The sequence below is a fragment of the Mytilus californianus genome, unplaced genomic scaffold, assembly GCF_021869535.1.
Source record: "Mytilus californianus isolate M0D057914Y unplaced genomic scaffold, xbMytCali1.0.p SCAF_6, whole genome shotgun sequence".
NCBI lineage: Eukaryota > Metazoa > Mollusca > Bivalvia > Mytilida > Mytilidae > Mytilus > Mytilus californianus.
In genome coordinates, this window is record NW_026262712.1 from 62,136,561 (window position 1) to 62,157,519 (window position 20,959).

At 31.2% G+C, this 20,959-nt stretch overlaps 1 long non-coding RNA gene across 1 annotated transcript in view; it reads left to right on the forward strand.

Moving 5' to 3' along the window:
* The window catches only part of LOC127704752 (uncharacterized), a 53,866-nt gene that overhangs the window by 14,960 nt on the left and 17,947 nt on the right, over nucleotides 1–20,959 (forward strand). The window lies entirely within an intron of this gene.

Below are 20,959 nucleotides of genomic sequence, written 5' to 3' on the forward strand. Positions count from 1 at the left end.
ATTGAAATTTGTCTTATTGGCATCATACAACATCTCCTTATCTATATTTTGAAAAAAATGTCACTGCCAGCGGTTATGTATAATAAATGATAATATTGATGAACTAATGTTTCTGTTTACGTTAAACCAAATATCAACATTTACTCTTCCACCAGACAGTCTGAAATATTTTATTATTATATAATGTACACTTTTGTTTGAAGCTTCCGTTTATTTTCTCACGTGTTGTGTTTAAATTGTTCTTTTCAGTGAAAATTAACAGTAAAAATGAATAGAATTTTTGAGGGTTTTATTTGTCAGTTATATTGATCAAGAAAATGAGCAATGTCCAAGTATGTAACGTTTTTATTCCACGACTATACTTTAAAATCTAAAATACTGCTCGTTACCACGACATTAAATTATTTTAACAACCCGACAAGTATAAAATTCAATGTACATTTGTAAGAATATATTGGGTATAAGTGAAAAGACAGGAACCCCACGAAAACAATATGCAGAAGACATCACAAGACCAACATACAGTCAATAACAGTAGACAGGTTTACCCATATAGTGTATAACAGTTGAGAATTAATTTAACGAGAACAATGAAATATCTGCCATCAACGCCCATTTTATTTTCATAAAAAAAATTCTGAACATGCATGTAATATTTGCCACTGGACGTTAAGCAATTATCAATCGATCATTTTCAAAAATGATATTATGTTTTGAAGCTCAAAGTAAGTATATATTTATATATAGACCGTAACACGTGAAGCTGTGATACTGTGATTCTTTTTTTTTGTGAAGATGTTTCAAAAATAATGCTTATTCAGAATCTCTATCTCAAGTTAAACATGTTCACTCAGCAAGGTCTGTGTATAATATGATTTCATTTAGGAAATAAGTGTTTAAAAAGAGTTAATTTGGTGTGGGATAATTTCAATTTTCCCAAAAAAATATGACCATCAACGTGTCGTCTATAGAGAATGCAGTCATGCAGCCATTGCCGTGAAAGTACATGCAAATCTTCCATAGGTATACATACAAGTTATCATGATCTAATTTTATATAATCTTCATGGAAAGCCTATGTCTAAACCTTATGTGCAGTTCTTGTATAGTTTGTCTTTTTAATGGTAACACGATAGCATGTTTTAAAACTGATTATTTTAATCCCCTTTTTTACATTGTATCATTATCCTTAAAAGTACATTCGAGAAGAGAGTTGAAATAGTTTGGTAATTTGTAGAAATAAAATGTGCAAACATGTAAGGCTTGTGCATATGCATGCATTTCTTTTTTTTTGGGATTAAAAGTTAGAACTAAATATACACAGGTAACTTTCAACCGACTGTAACATGTGATTTAAAGCCGAGGTGGACATCCTTGATTGGGTTGGCGATTAGCTTTTTTGTTAATTTGTCTGATACATGCATGTATAGTGTGCGCCGATACGGGTCACCGAACACTAAACACCTGGTTATCGAATTAGCCTTATTCGGCCACTAAAATTACGGTACGTCTAAATACCGCTCAGAACATAAAAAGTGCACTCAGGACATGTAATAGATGTTTTAGTGTGAGTTAAGGGTATGCATTCGATAGATAATTTAATTTTTGATCTTATAATTTTTATTTTCATAAAATCAATTCAATATTTGAAAAGTTATTTAAGTTTTTATCGACACGTGCCGTTTTTGTCATGTTGATTAGGTCGTTTGATCTTTAATAATTAGGAATTTCACTGTGATTAGTGATGGTAATAAACACATACAAAACAAAAAAGGTTTCCCTTTGAAAAATAATAAACATACTGTTTTTGCAAAAATGTTAAATAAACTTTTCATTTTGTTTGTAAATATTGAAGCCAATTGGGAAATCTTCACCAAGTCGGGAAATTTTCCATTCAATTTATTTCATTTGAAAACGTTAAAAAATATCGATAAAATTCATTGCAAAATGTGGCGTTCTTGGGGGTCAAAACTCCCGTTTAAACAGCGTTTGTCTCTTTTTGTCTATTGCCGAACATTCTAAAAAATAATGAAACTCATCGCCAATATCACCGGAATTACAGAAAGTACAAATAAAATTTTCTCTCTTATTATTTTGCCATCTACCAATTTCAATAGAAATTTTTGTGTTCAAAGTCCTAAATCTACAAACAGAATCACCATTTTTTGTCATATAGAATATCAAAGTAGGCTTCGCAAGTTAGACTGTTTTTGCATAGTCTTTAATCGCCCCCCCCCCCTAAAAGTAGAAGGTCAGGTAAGGGCTAATTTTGGCCTAAAATTTGACTTACATCTGATAAAAGATTTTTTATATTTTTTAAACACTTAAGTGTCTACTTCAGTCCATTCAATTCGTTTTTTGTAAAATATTTTAACTGATTTGTTCATTAAAGACGCTGAAATTCAAGCTTAAGTATGAAAATCTATCAAATATGCCATAAAACGTCACTTTTCAGATGTTTTTTTTGGTCTAAAATGAAAGTGGCCGCATTCGTGTTCAGTCTCAACCTTGATATCTCTGATGTAATATCATCAAATACAACATTTATCTAAATATTAAGACTGAACACAAGTGCGACCACTTTTAATTTAGACAAAAACCGTCTAAAAATTAGCACAAATGTTAAAATTGTGAAAATTTTAATAATTTTGCATAAATTAATGATGCTAGTACCTGATGCATGTGCATTGTATGGTAAAAACAACCAATATTTATGTAACGAAAGTATTATGCTTTCCAATAAATAGCTACAAGCTTAAATTTTAACAAATTTGTAAAAATGCTATATTTTGGGGGCAAAATGGGGTCTTACCGGGCCTACTTCTTTCTTGTAACCCCTGATAGTGTTGAACATTATTAATAGACAGCTTATATATGCAAATTTTATCTAAAAAAATATTTCGTCATTAAATCTCATTCTTGTCCAGTAATACATTTCTTGAACTTGCTATACTTATCAAAATTAGATTTTCATATGATCAAATCTCATATAGTAAGATTTAATTTCTTATTAAAATTGTTCTTGTCCAGTATTACAAGCCTTGAATGAATTTAAATAAATTCTGAAATATTATTTTATCTCCGTTTTCCTCTCAATTTCTGTCATTAATCATATTAAGGTATTTTTCTAATAATCAAAAGTTTTTTGTATCACACTCCAGTCACGATGATAAGAGAAACTGTATTAAAATGCATTGAAAGGGAGTTTTTATTTTTCACATCATAATCGTAAAAATGCACTACGCATAAAGTAAATTTAATACATGTAACATTAAACAATTTCGAAACAACTTAAAAACATCGTATAACATGTATAATTCAATTTTATTCAAAACACTGTTCTAATAACATAATATTTATAAACAATCAGGATAATCCAATCAATTTTGTTGACTGATTTTTATATTTTGTTCTTATGTTGTACTGTTACACCACTGCCCTAGGTAAAAAAAAAAAAGGAGGGGGGGCTGTTTGGCACCTTCAAACATGTTTAACCCCGCCTGTAGTTCGGTGGTTGTTGTTGGTTCATGTCTGTCATATTTGTGTTTGGTAAATTGTTTTTCTCAATTTATTTATTCATATTTTTCATTTCGGGGCCTATTATATGGGTTTTTCTCATTGTTGGAGGCCGCGTGGTTGCCTATAATTGTTTACATCCACTTCCGATGAACTTAGGTGGATAGGTGTCTCATTGGCAATCATACCACATCTCCTTATCTTTAATATACCGTGCTTGGATAAATACAAATATATGTCCGACACAAAAACTCTTGTGAGTGATTTTGATAGACGTAAACCTGTTTCAAAGAAATAAACTGACCATCGTCTCAGATTTTTTATTGTTTTTGTTTGACTTATTCACAACTTGATAATGACATTAATACACATTAAATTATTAACATGTTGTTTTCATTTTTTTTATAAACTTTGGACGATTTAGAGCTTGCTATACCGGTATTCTATCATGTCTATATACTCCGGTCTTTTGTTGGAATACTCCATGCTGCTCTCAAGATGTCTTTTGTCGTTCGGTTGCTGTCATACTGACGTGTAACCCGTAGAAATGCCGAACTAGCTTATACCGATATATTATTCATCCTGTTACATGTAACAGCGAACGCACAATTTTACTCTGTTTGGAATTTATTAAATTGTCACATATATTTGGTTATTTATTTCTTATTGTTACTCTTTGCGGGTAATCATAGCCCGTGTCTTGTATGGATTGAAAAATATTTTAAAAGAAAATAGGATATGTCATCTATGTAATTAAAATATTGGCGACGAATATCATTATATGTGTGTTTGTTCACATCCTAGTGTGTCACTTCTTAGACAAAATCTCGTACCTTATTATTACTTTCAATATCCTTCAAGGGCAGAAATTAATCGGTTTACTTTCATTGTGCAACATTAAGGTGTATAGGAAAGTATGTACTTTTCTTAGAAAGATTACTTATGTGTTGTAGATACAATTTTTATACATTATATATATATTTAGGTACTCACAATCACTGAATAAATAGGAAGATATCTGTACTAATGTAATTCTTGAAACTTAATAGGTAACATATAAGGTATATATCTCAATGTCATGAAAATCACGTGCTGTTATACATTACTCTGCTGTCGATTTATGTGTATACTTTATCATGTTTTGACCTCTTGTACACGTTTGTGTCCATGGTGTATGAGGAAATAAAATATTTTGTCTTTGTCTTGTCTTGTATTTATTGGGGTTTCCTTTCACAAATTATTTACAAAAAATAATTTAAATCCAGTCGACGGCATTAACTGTAGTGAATATTAAGTTTGCGGCAAATTAAATGTGTTTAGTTTAAACAGTATTTATTAATGAAAAATTATAACAATTAAGGAGTACAATGGTACATGAAATTCAAATATGGGATTCGGAAACAAGTTTGGAAAAACTTTTATAAATCCGTCTCCCGAAAATGTGTTTGTTGTAGTTATAAGTGGTTTCTGTTGACATGGTTGACAAGGAAACAGATATTAACAACATATTTGTATATGATTAAAAATATATGCATAAATGCTAAAACACCATAAACCATTTGTAAACGTTTGGTGGTACATACAATTGTATTTTTAGGTGTTCGTCTTCGGTAAAAGAGCAAGGAGGAACGTGGTTACATGAACCGGTAAAATCAGTTGAAAACTGAAATTTTATTCACTACAAATGCAAATTGAAAGGTCTAACGTTACGCACGCTGTTCCTACAACCCATAGGATTTAAAAAAGAATCTTCGACATTTCCTCCGCAAAACAAAAAAAAAAAATGTTAGCAAACACTAACCACTATAAAAACAAATTCAGTATATGTTTTCAATAATGTTCTGATAGCTCTTGGTCATATGCTTAGTAATATCTAGTATATTTGAGGATCAAAACAACAAAGCTATATGTGAAAAAACGGATGTCCAACGTTACAATTTTGAACAACTGTTTTAACTCTTATGTATAGTGATCCTATTTCTTATTCTCTAAACTTCCTGAAACTTGGCGAGAACAACGACATGTGTCAGTTCTTTGTGACAATTAAGTCATTATTTTGTCAAATTTCATTTGACTCGGCGACTGCATATTAAGCTGGAATAAGAAAAATGTCCAACGACGTTTTTCGTTGACTCAACGACTGAAAGTGTATTTTATAAGTAGATATAGAAGAAAATGTCTAAAAATGGTAATATAATAATAACATCTACCAATAGTACAAATATTTGCCTCATTGTTCGTGAGTTCAAATATTGTAGATTCTATAAAATCTTCTCTTTACAGTCGTTTTTCAACGGTAGTCATTTTGTCCAAGTTGATATTTCATTTGTCAAAGCAATTAATGCGGGTTTTTTTTTTACCTGATATTTCAATAAGTTATTTATAATTTATAAAAACAAAAGTTAGATACACGAAGAGTACACAATGCCTAGATTTGTTTTTTATTAACTACATGCTTGGGTCTGAAAGGAATAAAATGCTACGAAACATTACAAAACGGTAGTCATTTTGTCCAAATGGGTGACAACGTCGAAAAATCCGAAAACGTTTGTTTCCGACGTTGCATGTGCTAAATTTGTTTCAATTAAATGTTCCTGATAATAAAAACAAATCGTGTCGTGAAATTTGGAAAAAGATATTGAAGGCTGTCAAAAAAAAAGATTAGTGCATATTGAAAAACTCGGAACATAGATTCTACACAGATTAAATTTTGATATTTTATAACCATTTTTAGCTTTTAGTGATTTATTGTTGCTAGAGGCAAATGTTTGATTCAGAATGCCAATGCTATGTACAAATTTTGCAAAGACAATTTGGAGACACCAAGGCAGTCCTCTATATGTTAAAGGTGAATTTTTTGTTATGTTGCGGAAGTACCCTGAAATAGATATAGATCATTTAAAGTCGCCCCTTCTGTAAGGTACATTCACCAAATTAAAAGTACAAGTACTCGAAAAGTTTTAGTTCGCGACTTGTCCTGCTACTCATGTTATACCTGTCGTACTGAAACAACTAATTCATGTACTAGCGAAGCCGGACCTTTTCGTCAAAATAAACTTGTGCATGAAACGGAGGTAACTGAAAGACTAATTGCAAACATCGACAAAAACAGTTTCATTGAAATAATACAACCCAGGATTGTATTACCCGTTTTTACGGACGATCCAGGAATAGATTTCTAAAATTTAAAAAGTACATCAGACGTTAGAAAACTTAAGCAAGAAACTATAGGTGACTGGGGAAATAATTTTGAAGCTGGGGTTCAAATAATTAAAGGGCTGTATTTCGACAAATTGTGTGTCAAGGAAAGTACAATTCATTTCAAATTAATCAAGGGTAAAAAAAATGATTTACTTGCAGAGTGTCGGATATATTTGTATTTGGGTTGAATCAAGATATGGAAAAATTACAATGACATATGATATGCACCATAAAATTTTAGCAGCCTGTGATTAAAGTTTTGTGCTTCTAAAGTTATGTTTTAATTTATTTATGGAAAACTGTATATTTAATAATTCCGTCCAATTTTGCCTTCCTACATTATTTACGACAATACAGCATTTTAAGGGGAATTAAGGGTAAACATTGTTAATCAATTTCTACAACTTGAGGTAATTCATGGTAAAAATACATCACAAAAATAACAGAGACAGAATCAACCCATGAGATATAAAAAAAAAAACGAATGAAACTAACACATTTAATTGATCGACGTCAAAATTTCAGAAAACACTCTTTGACGTCCCATGCATTTTTGGTGTAACGTCGTGTTGTATAGGAACATCGTGCACAACGTTTATATGTATCGTGTGAATCTCTACGACACTCAAATAAGAAACACAGTGCATGTATAGTCCTTTAATACAAGACTATGGAGTTTCATATCATTTACATTCAACGTTTTTTATCGGATAATTTTTTTTTACTATCAATGTTGAAACGGGTTTCAACATTGATAGTAAAAAAAAAAAAATATCCGACAAAAAACGTTGAATGTAAATAATATGAAACTCCGAAGTCTTATATTATAGGACTAAGTGCATGTAATGAATCATAATCGAGATAAAATAGGTTATTTTACAAAATTACAGTCGGGGAGGTTCAATCTTCGTGACCAAATTTTCTTTGGAGAAAATATGCTGTTTGGGTTTTCCCAAGGATTTATATATACATTCTTGGTTTTACTCACTGCTGTATGCCGTACGGTGAACTATATATAGTTGTCTGTTGGTAACTTCTAGGTCATCGAGTCTCTGGTGGGTTTCCGTCTCATTGGCAACTTTACCACATCTAATTTTTTTTTATTCTCTAGTTAAAATTTTCAAAAAACTTTTTTATAAGTATATGTTGACCTTAAGACATTTGTTAATTTTTGGTTAACGGGTAGATGTCTGCTACTTTGGATTCATTAGTGTTTGGGATACCAAATATTGGATTTCATGGTAATAGATAAAGCACAAAATTAAATGTTCAACGAAGTACACATTTTCTAAAGAATTATATTTAGACGTTGGCAAACCCACTAAATTAAATATCCACAAGAATACAATTTTTCCTGAAGGGAATTTGCTAAAAATATAAGACTCCGCAGTAATGTAGGTCTGGATGGGGTTAAATCAATCTAGAATAATGGCAAAAAAATATAAAGAATAGAGAAAAATGGGGAGCCACAGTATAAAGAATAACGGCTGTAAATAAAAATTACAATACTGATTACAGAAATGAATGAAGAACAGAATGAAGAAATCATACACTTGTATAACTAATAAAATAAAATCTAATAGTAAAATGATTTTCAAAAGAATTTAAACTGAATTAACACTTTTTTCAAAGATGAGGAAAAATGGTCTATAAATTTAAAGAATACAAAAATTAACATGTTTAAGGAGCCCCCATCCAGACTACAAGAAAGTTTTGGACTCCTTCAATCCGGTCAAATAATGGGACATACTATTACCATCTATGCATTACTGGTATTGTATCATAGCATTAACTGAACTTTTTTTATAATGTGACTTCGACCCCAGCTGGTGACCTCTATTAACACTGGTATTCACATGTTTTTTTTCTGTTTCAATGAATGAAGGTGGCTTTACATCAATGGCAAACACTATGCATATTATGGACACCATTTTTATACATGTATGTAAGAAACCTGCTTTAATTTGTAGTAGACCGATTTAGGTTTAACTAGATTTTAAGCATGCTACCTCAAAAAAGAAATAGTTTGATGAAAGACATTCAACTCTTTTCTTGAATGCTACATGCTTCGTCATGTATACTGAGGAGTAGCAAATACTAATTTTAAGTATAGAATAAGAAACTTAACTTACAATCACCCTTACTTAAATTTGGTAGGCACATTTTCAGCGGTTGTTTGTCGCAACATCATATTTGGTCTCTGGTTGATAGTTATCTCACTGGCAATCATACCACATCTCCCTAATTTATATTATACTAGACTACAATATCATGAATATAATTACATGTACATGTAATTGAATATTTATTGTTGTCTGAATTTTGTTTAATAGCAAACATAGCTGTGATCAATGGTCATATAAATAAAATGATACTTTGAAGTATTGTTAATATGCTTGACCAGAATAAAATGCCAGTTTAGTTATAAACAGTGCATTTGTAATTAAGATTATCAGAAATACATGTATCGGTACACATTTAGACTTTAAGCACAGTAAGCAGTCAATTGGCGGTAAACATTGCAACATATCCAGAAAATTCAGGTGTACTATAATATAAATATTCACTGAATCTATGAAATTTTATTATTCCAAGGCACATTAAATTCAGATACATGTATGAGCATGATGATGCACTACAAAAATATGCACTAAGACTTTGAATACTTATAATTCCAAATCAATAATTATCCAAGGTATTAACAGCCATCGAGTTGTATGATCTTTCTAACAAATTATTAGTGTGCTATTTATTCAATGTACTATTTGCTTCTTGTCCAGTTTAATCCCAACATCACTTCATGGTACTGTACAGTGCTGTTTGAGCTCTTCATTTTTCCAAAAACAATAAATAATATACACAAAATTATGAATTCATCCACAATTGACATCTGTCTATATTTCCTACAAATCATAAGTGCACATTTATCATTTGTAGACTGCTTCATTTTTCTAGCTGGGAATCATCTACAAAAAAACATATATATGATATTAAGAATGGACTTGTTTCTTTATTTTATATATGTTTTGTGTAACAAATATTGTAAGAACTAGTACTCTAAAATTATATTCCAAGAAGAAAATCACAATTACAACAACTTTTATTTAGGTAGGAGAAAGCATTCAAGCATGGCCCTAGAACACAGTTATTTCATACTGCATTTCAATTAGACAATAAATGAAAATTAAATAAAATGCTTCGCTGAGCGCAGCCTGAAACGACCGCAGAGGTCGAACCCTGAACAGTTGGGGCAAGTTTGGACACAATATTCAAGCTGGATACTGTCTGAATTTGGATTGTGATCAAATGTTTGACATAATATAGGTTTCTGACACAAAATAAATGTGGTCAATGATCTTAAAAATTTGAAATGGGACATTTAATTTACTTAGAATGGTCTGATATCCAAAATCTAACAACATGGTTTGATGCAGCATATAAAAAATCACCAATAATTCAATTTTATTTGAAATCAAACAAAGTTTAATTTTGGACCCTTCAAACCTTCACTACAAACTGCTCTGAGTCTGAAAAGACCAGTTTTTGTTCTCGACCTGTAAAGTCGAGCACACATTTTACTCGACTAGTCTCGGCATTGTCTCGACAGTACGTAACTGTACTTAATGGTACTCGACTAGGTCTCGACTTTACTTAATTAGTCTGATTCAGTACTTGATGAACTTGGTGTAGTCTGAAATGGTCTCAACCAAGGCTCGACCAGTCTCGACCTGTCTCGACTAGTCTGGACCTTCAAATTTAGTCTTCAATGGTGTAAATCAGCTCATCTAACTAAATTATATATAGATCTTACAAAATACCAGTCTATTTGGTAGTTTGATTCATTGCTGTGAAATGAAAGAATTTAATTAATAGGTAGAAAAAAAGATTAAATTCAGATTTAAATCTTTAATTTTTTTTAAAACTTTTTCAAATCAACTTAGATTTTCATCAAACTATGACGCTATCTTAGTAATATATTGATCTTACTGAATCTCAAGTCATTATGTAGTTTGATGCATTGCTATCAAATTTAACATTTAAATTAATCTAGGTAAAAAAAGTTAGGATTTGCAGTTCGGACAAAATTCAGACAGTACACTTTAATTTTTTTTATAATTTTTTCAAATCAACTTGGATTTTCATCAAACTATACAGCTACCTTGGTAAAATATTGATCTTACTGAATCACAGGTCATTATGTAGTTTGGTGTATTGCTGTCAAATTTAAGAATTAAATTAATCTAGGTAAAAAAGCTAGAATTTGCAGTTAGGACTATATTCAGATAGTACACTTTAATTCTTTTAATAACTTTTTCAAATCAACTTGGATTTTCATCAAACTATACAACTATCTTAGTAATATATTGATCTTACTGAATCCCAAGTTGTTATGTAGCTTGGTGTATTGCTGTTAAATTTAAGATTCAAATTAACCTAGGTAAAAAAAGCTAGGATTTGCAATTTCGGACAAAAGTCAGATAGTACACTTTAATTTTTTTCATAACTTTTTTAAATCAACTTGGATTTTCATCAAACTATACAGCTCCCTTGGTAATATATTGATCTTACCGAATCACAGGTCGTTATGTAGTTTGGTGTATTGCTGTCAAATTTAAGAATTAAATTAATCTAGGTAAAAAAGCTAGAATTTGCAGTTAGGACTATATTCAGATAGTACACTTTAATTCTTTTAATAACTTTTTCAAATCAACTTGGATTTTCATCAAACTATACAACTATCTTAGTAATATATTGATCTTACTGAATCCCAAGTTGTTATGTAGCTTGGTGTATTGCTGTTAAATTTAAGATTCAAATTAACCTAGGTAAAAAAGCTAGGATTTGCAATTTCGGACAAAAGTCAGATAGTACACTTTAATTTTTTTCATAACTTTTTTAAATCAACTTGGATTTTCATCAAACTATACAGCTACCTTGGTAATATATTTATCTTACCGAATCACAGGTCGTTATGTAGTTTGGTGTATTGCTGTCAAATTTAAGAATTAAATAAATCTAGGTAAAAAAGCTAGAATGATAGTACACTTTAATTCTTTTAATAACTTTTTCAAATCAACTTGGATTTTCATCAAACTATACAACTATCTTAGTAATATATTGATCTTACTGAATCCCAAGTTGTTATGTAGTTTGGTGTATTGCTGTTAAATTTAAGATTCAAATTAACTTGGGGTGAAAAAAAGCAAGGATTTGCAAATTTGACAATCCTAGACAATTAAGATTGGAATATAATTTAGTAGCATGCTAAATATACAGGTAGATCTATAGGTTAAAGTTGCCACTTATACATAACAAAGTGATTTTTTTTTACATCAAAATAGACGACTATCGAGTTTATGCACTTTCCAGTAAATTTCATATGTCACAATGCTTATGTTAATATGTCACAGTAGGAACCGATTGTGCGGGGCAGCTGTTCGGTAACTCCTTCTTAAAAAAAACTTGAGATTGGTGTATAAAGATAAAACTTTGATTTCTGATATTGTATAAATAAAATGTTGAAAAACCATTGAAAGCAAATGCTTAACTTAATCCATATAAAACAATGTTAAGTTCTAATCGTCCGATTTTGGACTATTACACTAAAAAAATAGTCTACATGGTCTAGGTCCGACAGGCAGCTCCCTTGTTAAATTATGCTTGTCACTTATAATGTTACCCAGCTGAGCCAGAGGCGGATTTAGGGAAGGGGGGGGGGGGGGGGGCTTGGGCCTGGGCCCCCCTTTTGTGGGAAAAAAATTGGTTGATTATATAGGGTATAGGGAATCATTGAAGCATGACTGAAGCGGAGCCCCCTCTTAGGCAGTCAGTGGACCCTACCTATGAAAATTTCTGGATCCGCCACTGTGAGCTGCCCAGTGTATCAAAATAATATGAGGATATGTTGGAACCCCCCTTTTTTGACGATCAATGCTTTTGAATGGGAACATAAGGTTGGAACCCCCTTTATCCTGGGTATGGAACCCCCTTTTAGAAATGGCTGGATCCGCCCCTGCTGTCCATGTTTATATTGATATTAAGGCTAAATTTTATACTATTAATGCTTGATATTGATCAGCTGCTCGTTTTAGATTATTTTGTTTTAAATGTCGAAGAACAGGAATTTCAATGAACAGATGTATTATAACCAAACCCCCTTTCTTGTGAAAGTCGTCGATATAAACAGAAAATGATCATTCAACTAGTTCACAAATCAAACAAACACTCTTGTAAAGCAAGGATTTGCAAATCCTTGTGTAAAGTAAGGAATGTATATCAATCGAAACTGTCAAAATATTTTCAAAATATATACTTACGTTAATTCTGTCGGACACAGCAAGAAACTACCAAAAGACCAGACAAACGGCGCGAAATCATAGCGTTGATATTTTCGAAAGCTATCGGGATTTTTCATCATTCTAATCTTTACGGAAATCGATTTACAGCTGTAGTCTCAGTTTACAGTCATCAATATTTTATATTTGCATAACCATTAAAGAATAATTATTAGAATGTTATTTGGTTATTGCTATTTTCATACAAATATTTTAACAGTTATTATCTATGTTATAAATTACCAATTTATGAAAATGAATCGCATGTTAACAAAACCGTGTATCTACAGTACGGTTGCCGATCATGTCTCTTTATATTTATTCATTCAATTTTTTTTTCGCTTTTTTTTTTTTATTTCGATTCCTCTGCTAATCAAAGGGAAGCTATCCTCATATTATTTTGATACACTGAAAAGTACTGGACAACGATTCTATCGATGAACTGAAGTATACTAAAATGTACTTGTCAGTACTAGATTTAACGCTAGTCGTTTTTTCTTAATTACCTGAACCAGTACTGACTGTTACTTAATCGATCGCAGTAGTTAGTGTACTGAACATGTACTGAACAACTGAAAAAAATCTTGACATTTTTCCTTGCGGTAAATTCAGGCATTTAAGAGTTGTTCAGTTAAAAATGACCGTTTCAGTAGTAAAACCCGTTACTAGTATAACTGCTTAAATAAAATTTATCAGTTATTGATGTAAAACATCATATAATTATCCTCTATTAGTGTTTAAAAGCTTATTTAATATGAAAATGGCTGAAAATGGCTGCAACCGGCAGCGTTTGTTACGGCTGTTCCGTCCATTTAGCAAACCTCCCATGTAAATGCACATGTCCGATGACTCATCGTCTGCTGTCAAAATGTATAGATACACAGTATCGCCGTTGAAAATTGGACTTAAAGTAGATTATAAAGGGGCATCTTATAAGATAACAGACCACTTTATGGAACACAATGCCGTCAGGCAGTACACAATACAATCTATGGCTGATGGAGGAATAAAAAGGGTTTTCAGACACGAGATATGTAATGCCAGAGTTAGTTCCTCATTCTCAAAATTGACAGAGGACACCATATTCAATTTTGAAAATAATGAACAGTCACAGTCAGATGAGGAACTATCTCAGATTGATGAAGACTTAACTGCTAAATGTATAAATCAAGAACCACCTGCCAAAAAGTCAAGATTTAAGGAGCTGCCTAGCAAAGAAGAAATTGAAAAGTTAGCGCTGGCATAAACTGAGCCAAGAACCAACCAGCAGACAGTATGGGGTGTCAAACTTCTACATTGTTCTAAGAGGTAAAAACCATAAAATGCAAAAATATTACATTGGAAAGAAAATACAATCATAAATTGATGGTAAATTAGTTTCAATAAAACATTTTAATGATACATATAGAAAATCGTGAGGTAATGCCGTACTAATGGTATTCGGCAATTAGTCAGCAACCTAGCAATATTTTTTTTACCGTTTTCAAACATAAAATTTACCCTTCAGTGTTATGGAATATAACTTAAATAACAAGAAAATCAAATGATGCAAATTACAAATGTTGTATTCTTAAATGAGATGTACTTTCGATTGTCAAGATGTAGAATTAAAATAAAAATATTCCTTGATATTTGGATTTTTATTGTACTTGACGTAGTGTTATTTATCATATATGTAAGCATACTTAAAAAAATATATTAAATAAATTATTATAACAGTTATGAGCATGCTGAAGTAGTAAACAAAATACCCCAGTGGGGAATAGAACCCCATCCTCCTATAGATAGGTGTACTTCCAAAATACTACCAGGGTTTACTGTTTCGTTAAGTATTACAACAGCAAAAGCATAACTTATTTTCACTACAAAATTTTGAATGACACGAACATGTACATGAAAAGAAGACAAGCTGAATATCATGTGTTTAGTCTACATAAAAAGATTGATAGAATACTGTATACGTAGGTCGCTCTAGTCTACATGTACAAAATATGCACGAACACCAACATGCTTTTGGCATAAAACGCTAAATTAAAACATGCATAAAGCAATATACAGTCCTCTATTATTTATTTATATGAATCAAGTCTTTGAAATAAATTATATGCATATAAAATTTATCACAATTAAATAAAAATTTTTATAAGAATTACTTGAATACGTAAAAAAATGGTACAAATAATTTCAGGTTGGCTAACTGAAAATAAGTACAGCAGCAGTTTTGAGGAACTGGATGAAACTATCCTAAATGACAGATTGTGCTACTTTTATGCAAGTTTGCAGACCAAACAAGGCACTGATTATTCTTAGTCAGCACTCGTCGGAAGTCGATCTGCTATTTCTAGGCATATAACTGGTCCTCCTTATAATCGGGAAATTAACATAATTACTAACAAATCATTTATGCCATCAAATCATGTAATCACGGGTATGATGAAAAAATTGAAAAGGGAAGGGAAAGATATAACTGTACATAAAAAAGGCTGTAGCTGAAGGTGATATCCAAAAGCTGTATTCCAGTGGTATCTTCCAGTAACTCTCCAAAATAAAGTTTTCTGGGACATTATGCTGAATTTTGGAAGGAGGGGACAGGAGGGGCTTACTGATTTGAAGAAAACAACTTATGCAAAATGTAAAGATGACAAAGGACAAGAGTACTACAAAATGACTTACAATGAGTGTGGCAAAACACACCATGGTGTAGACTCAAAAGGAAATTCAAGGGACGTAAGAATGTACGTTAAACCTGGGGACATTCACTGTCCAGTGTTTAGCTTGGACTTTTATCTAGGAAAGGTTAGTCCAAGGTGTACAGCATTTTTTCAGCAAGCACTCCAGTATCCTAAACCAACTATATGGTATGCTGCACAACCAATTGGCAAAAAACAAATTGGCAAGTATGATGTCAAGAATATCTGAAGAAGCTGGTCTATTTATCAGATACACAAACCACTGATTGAGAGCCACTGTGGCAACAGGATTGAAAAGAGCGGGAGTCGATGACCGGGCTATTATGTCTGTAACGGGACACCGGAATGTTAAATCTTTGGACAGCTACATTGAAAGTCCAACTGACAAGCAACGTAGAGAGCTTTCCAATACACTGTTTCATCCTCTTTAGCGAGAAATCCACTGTCCGATTTAAACATTTTCACCAACGCTTCAATCACTGGGGGAACAATCCATATTAACATGGAAAATAAGGAATAAATGTGTCTTGCCTTCATGTTCAACTGTCACCCGCCATTTCCACCATCGTTATGAGCTGTGACGTAAAGAAATCTCTGAACAGAAACAAAAACTTGTTTGATATCAATTGTTCTATTTTAGAATAATAAATGTTAAAATTATTTATCAAAAGTTTTTTAAATCTGTTTATTTCATAATTCCATTGCAGAACCGTTTTTTTCGGTATATTTTGTACACGTTTATTTGGGAGGAAATAGGAACAGCCAAACATTCCTAAGGTATTCTTGTACGCTTCGACCTATAAAAATACCGTATTTGTCCTATTAGAATCGAAATAATTCCTTCATCATGTTTTTAATAATCAACCATCCCTAACTTAATTCCAAAGATGATATATGACGGTAATTTTACACATCCACGCGAACAATTATTTTTTTGTGAAAGGTATCTTCCGATGACTTGTTGCATCACAATTTGAACTCGCAACTGTTGGAATCATTAATAATGTTAAATGATAATACTAATAATTAAAATAATTCGAAATTTTCTTTAATGTTGTTTTATTCTACACTAACAACATTTCTACATTAAAAAATAATTGTTCACCCTTATTTACATGAATTATCTGATTAATCGAATAAAACGGATAAGTTACATGTATACTACAATACATTAAAACAAATATTGATACATGCTATTTTAAATCTTTTGTTTAGGATGTATTCGTGATGTGACAGTCGAGTCTCATCATAGGATCTAATGAAAATCTTTAATTTGACAAGGTGAAGTGTTTGGAACTTTGCGATTTATATGACAAAAAAGAACCCAAACAGCCGATTAAGAGCGTTATCGACCTACTCATTGGTTCTAAATAACAAGCTATTACTAATCTTCTAACATGTATGTAATAGATACACTTATGAGGGCATTAGCCTGATTGGGTGAATCTAATTTACACCAAGATATTATTGTCAATGCAGAATGATAGTTTTCAATATTTCAGGAGGGGGTCTTTCAGCGATTTGACCATATATTATTAAAAGGCATGATAGAAGCAGGGTATCCAATGTCATTTGATGACATATTGGTGTAAATAGAAATACAACAGACTACGAAAATTTTTCACTGGACTATGCTAACAGTGACAAATGTCCCCCGGATAAACTGGATACCTTAATATCAGTCAGATAAGGCAAGCTTTGAACTTCTACTAGGTATCAATATGAATCGCTCTATTAAATTCCAACATGGTTTAATTAACCAAAATATGATAACTAGAAATAAACTCAAAAAATGAATATCAGTTTTACCGCAACATCACATCTTGAGCCTTCAAGTGTTATAAGAGAGGCGAAAGATACAAAAGGGATATTAAAACTTATAAGAAACTGACAGTACAGTACTTGCAACCTTAGGCGTTACTGTTTTAGCGATCAATCAGCGGTCATCGATCAGTTACCGATTAGTCAAGTTCGCGTCAAACTCACGTCACCAATCCGTTAGACTTATAGTAAAAGTAATTGACTGATCAGACGGATAGGACGGATAGGACCGATCGACCTATTTAACGGATTGAACTCTACTACGTCACATGATAAACTAATATAAATTACGGAATCTCAGAATAAAATGGCGACATATAGGAAACGTTCAAGTAGACTGATCAACATTTTTTTTAATCATTCAGCAAAGTTTAATGAATTTAAATGAAAAGAAAAATATAAATAAAAACTAAATTTTAATATTTTCATTAAAGAATGATCATTTTGGTTTTTATTAAGGTTATATATTTTCAAACTCGGAGAGTTCTAAAACGGTGTTTATATCGCGATTTTAATTTTATTAATTTCCGAATATACTCTGGAAAATAAAATGAAATGATCAGTTATTGAAAATTTTGGTGTACTATTTTCAATATTTTAAAGTTGTATCCTTATAATCTGAAAATTCTTTAAAACAATCTTATCTCAAATGAGGCCATTAAAATAACAAATTATAAATAAAATTGCTGCATTTTCTCTAAAGATAAGAAATATTGGTAATTTTAAACAATGCGAACAACATTTTAGTATGTTTTCTCGGATATTTTTTTTAATTTTATGAAAAACAACCAATCCGAAACTATAAAAGTACAAAAATCAAATGGCAGTCAATAATTGCCATTAAAATGAAGAAATGATTGCATTCTTGTTCAACAAAAACAAAAGTTTATGTATATTTATCCTTCAAATATTCACATTTTATACAAAATTAGTTATCAAAAGGCATTTATAGAGACTGATTGCAATTGACGTTGCATTATTTCAAATATGTGGAGAAATATATGCATTTTAGGCAACGCGTACAAAAATTAAGTATCTTTTCCCAAAAATTCAGCATATTTTATGAAAAAACAACCAATCCTGATGTACAAAAAGCACTGAAATTAAATGGCAGTTTAGAATTTGTATTAAAATAAAGCAATAACTGCATTCTTATTCCACATAAACATAAGTTTAAGTATTTTAATTCTGATTGTATCTAAAATCTAAAAAAGGACTTATCTTGAGGCCTTTAAAATAACTAACCACAAATTAAATAGCAACATTTTTTTATCAAAAGAAGAATAATTTAGGTAATTTTAAACAATACAAACAAAATGTAAGTACATTTTCTCTGATAATCTTTTATTTTATGACAAACAACCAATCATAAACTAAAAAAAGCAAAAAATCCAATGTCGGTCAATAATTTCCATTAAAATGAAGAAATGATTGAATTCTAGTTAAAAAAAAACAAAAGAATATTTATCCTTCATTTATTCACATTTAATACAAAATTACTTATCTAAAAGCATTTATAAGGACTGATTGCAATTGAAATTGCATTATTGCCAATATGAGAAGAAATATTTGCATTTAAAGCAACGCGAATACACATTTAGTATCCTTTCCCTAAAATTCAGCATATTTTATGAAAAACAATCAATCCTGAGGTACAAAAAGTACTGAAATCTTATAGCGGTTTATAATTTGTATTAAAATAAAGAAATAACTGCATTCTTATTCCACAAAAACAAAAGTTTATTTTTTTTTAATTCTGATTATATCTAAATTCTATCTTGAGGCCTTTAAGATAAATAATTACAAGTAAAGTTGCATTACTTTTTATCAAAAGAAGAAATAAAGGTAATTTAAAACAATAGTTAAAACAACACTTATAATCAACACAAACAAAGCTCTAAGCATCTTTACTGTTATGCTATTTTTACTTTTATCATTTAGCATGTCTAGTGACATGAAATTGCTAAATAGAGTATTTATTTTAAATGATAACATTTTATCGCTTATAAGTGGTACATAAACATTCTGAGTATATCATTATTCTGCACTTATGCAATTATTTAGCTCAAATTTAAATAAAAAGATATGAAGTAATACATATGATGCGTGAACAGTAATTTATATTTTTTTTTATTTGTTATTGCAACCAAATTTATTACAATTTAACGAGTAGAGGTGTCTTCGTAGAGGCCCGGGTTCATTGAATGTAAACACTGTGGAGTTCGGTTTACATAAGAATTTTAAATATATACGTATCCGTCCGATCCGTGCATAAAATTAATTTACTGATCGATAGCTGACCGTTGTCACGGTAACTCTCACATAGCTTATTTGACTTATCTGACGGATTCTATGGGTCACCGATCACCGATCACTCATAGATCAGTCAAACATCCGTCACCGATCATTCACCGATCAGTCAAGTTCACGTCAAACAGTAACGCCTAAGGTTGCAAGTACAGTGCCTAGCAACACGAAACTCGATCACAAAAGACAAACAGCAGTATACAAAACACAACATAGAAAACTAAAGACTGAGCTACAAGAAACACCAAAACCGTGGGTATTCTGAGGTGCTCCGGTTGGGTAAGAAGATCGTGCTCCACATATGGCACCCGTTGCACTGCACATGTAACTACAAATCCGTTGAACGACCATTAGATGTAAAATAGTAATGCAATCAAATCGCCATGTGGTCATTGTGATAGTTTTCTCTTGCAACATTGAGCTCAAAACAACGTTGATACATTCACCAATAACGCTGGGTAGGCATTAAATATATAGTTTCATTATAGAGTTGTGCCAAGCGATTATATCATACACGTGTGCATACTTGAGAGTGAAGTATATCTTGTGTAACTGTGTACATGTTTAAAAATAAGTAGGAATCAAGGGAATATTTCTATGAAAATAAAAGTACACTGAATAAAGATGTTTCTTTTTAAATTAAAACCACTTATTACGTTGGTTGCAATGAATTACCGTAGTTTCCCAGTGAAATGATAACCGATATCTTCACATGTTAAATAAACTCGATTATTTTACTCCTCTGACGTCATACAACAAAAGGTATTGTCAAGACGTCGGCGATGACGTCGCATCAAAACAAGCTGTGAATGTGTAGAAAATGATATAGTTCCCTACATTTTCTACTTTAATTCCATTAAAAATGTCAATATAATAAAAAGAATAACTAATCAAAGAATTCAAATATCAAAAAGTATTCAACTCGTGACCGTACAACTCTAATAATTACGTGCATTCGTGGTGTTCGGTCACTCGTTGAATATGTTTTTTATATTTGAATTCTTCGACTAGTTATTCTATAACTAAAATATCAACCACTTTATTACATGTAGCTATTCAATCAATCATCTGCAATTTTCTCTTTTCAAAG